The sequence below is a fragment of the Chinchilla lanigera genome, unplaced genomic scaffold, assembly GCF_000276665.1.
Source record: "Chinchilla lanigera isolate Chin_1 unplaced genomic scaffold, ChiLan1.0 scaffold00132, whole genome shotgun sequence".
Classification (NCBI taxonomy): domain Eukaryota; kingdom Metazoa; phylum Chordata; class Mammalia; order Rodentia; family Chinchillidae; genus Chinchilla; species Chinchilla lanigera.
Window position 1 is genome coordinate 405,116 of NW_004955533.1, and position 2,349 is coordinate 407,464.

A 2,349-nucleotide genomic window follows, 5' to 3' on the forward strand; every position below is an offset into this window, starting at 1 on the left:
ACGGCACCGTCCATAGCTTCATCCCGTGCTCCTCCTCTGCTCCCAAATGAAATGAAATGAAATAATTTTTATGTATTCTGGGGCACAGTGCCGTGAATCTGCACCCACCCCAACTTCACGCCCTGGAGCCACAGACAAACTATTGCTATGAGTCTGCTGTGATGAGAGGTGCAGAGCCGACCTTCCCTCCCCCTGGGGACCAGCATGGGGTGTCCAGAAACAGCTGTGCAAAGAGGCAGAGGCAGGCAGAACTCCTCTTCCCAGCAGTGGTATCCAAGGGAGAGCACCTGTGTGTAGTGTCAGCTTTCCATCACTATCACGATATTGGCTGCTTACTCTGGCAGGGGGAGGCGGCTGGGGTCCCACAGCACCCTTCAGGGGCACCCCCATGGCCTCTGAGGGGCTTCCTCAAGGCCCCTCCTACAGACAGCACCTACTCCAGGGCCAGCTTTAACAGCTGGATACTTGGGGGACAAATGTACCCAAATAAGAATAAGAATGAGAATAACAGCAGAGCATCTCTGGGGAGGAGTGAGTTACCAAACACGCAGCAGGAGCAACGCTTCCCACAGACCACAGGTGGGCAGATTTAGGGAGGGCAGGAGCCAGCTGGACAGGGGCACCTGCAGGAGTCCTTTGCACCTGTAAGCAGCCCCAGCCAACTTTTGGCTACAATGGAGCAACTGCCTAAAGTCACAGCTTGACGCTCCACATTCCTTTTATGCTGTTTAAAATTTTAAGAGTTGGGTTACCTGGAATTTCTAATTTTGCCCTCAGAGTTTAAGACATCATGCTACAGCGATACATACATCCATACATGTGTTTATAGCAGCACGATTCGTAATAGCTAAATCCTGAGAACAGCCTGTGTACCCACCAGCAGATGACTGGATAAACAAAGTGTGGTGGCTATAAAGAAGGACATGTCTGAGGCATTTGTGGGAAAATGGATGCGCCTAGAAAATACCATGTTGAGGGCAATAAATCAGATACACGAACTTAAATCCCGTTATGTTATCTCTCCTCTGAGTAAGGCAAAGTACAAATTAAGAGAAAAATAAAGGAAGGACAGAAGGAGACAAGGAGATGGGTCTCTCACGATGTGAAGGGGTCTAGGGGTCCAGGGGACCAGGGATTGGGGGGGAGGGACAGGCGGGGGAGGGAGAATCTGCAGAGTGAAGATGCGCCAGGTACAAGGTCCTCCTAACTTCAGGAACGTGGGCATTCTGCGCCATAAAGATGAGCTAAGATGAACAAAATCAACAAGAATGAAAAGGGGGAAAGGGAAATTAGAAGAGTGAGGGAAGGAGGGGGAGAGAAGGGGATTTTTAAAAGCTGCATTATGTACACTTACGAACTCCCTAAGATGATCGCAAAGTGCATGGACTGCAGACATGTACTAATAAATTAAACTAAACAATTTAAGAGTTGTTTTCTGAAAGTTTTTCAGGAAACCTATGCGGGGGCGGGGACAGATTTCTACCGTTTCTAAGCTTTAGGAAGCTGTGGCTTTCCATCTAAAAACTTGTGGGGGGGGTCCGGAAGAAATGGGTAAGTGGGGTCCCGGAGAGGGGACGTCCCAGGACTCCTTATGAGTCCGCCGCGCACTTGGGGAGATGTCTCTGCTTGGATCTCGATCACCGAGCCTCTGAACTCAAAGGGCAGCGGGGTTCGGCCCGGTTTAAGGCCTCCTCCGAGGTCTGTTGCCACACAGGCTTCTCCCGGGGACCCCACTCCCTGGACTTCCGCCTCCCTTTATCAGGAGCTACCCTGGGACCAAGGGCCAGGACTACTTGAGTAGTCCTTAGGAAGGCAGGATCCCTGCGCAAAGTGCAGGCAGACTTCACTCTTTCTAGTCTGCGGCCCTCCCTAGAATGGTCTGAACTTGTCTCACGGGAAGGCCATCCAGGCAAGGGGGAGTTCCAGCCGTCAGCACCTGTCACTCCACGAGGCTCTGCAAGTATCGGTGATGCCCAGGTTCACTTTCAGGGCATCGCAGTGAGGACGAACCCGGCAGCCTGCACTGCCCCACCACGCACCAGCCCGGGGAGCGGCTCTCCCGCCCGGTGACCCAGCGGGGCTTTACTTTCCCTCTGAAACGGGACCACGGGATATGTGCATTCCCGGACTTCTCTGGTTCCATCCATGTGTACACGTGGATTTCGGTTTTGCAGGGCTACGCGTGTGTGCCTGTGTGTGTTGTGTGTCGGAGGGTCACGTGCTCATCAGTCCGCCCAGTCTGGGTACCTACAAGGCTGGCACCAGCCAAGAAAGGAATCCATGCGCCCAGCGGCTGCTCCGACAGGCCGGGCCGCGGTCACCTTCGGCGCGGGCGGGGGTCCCCGGCGC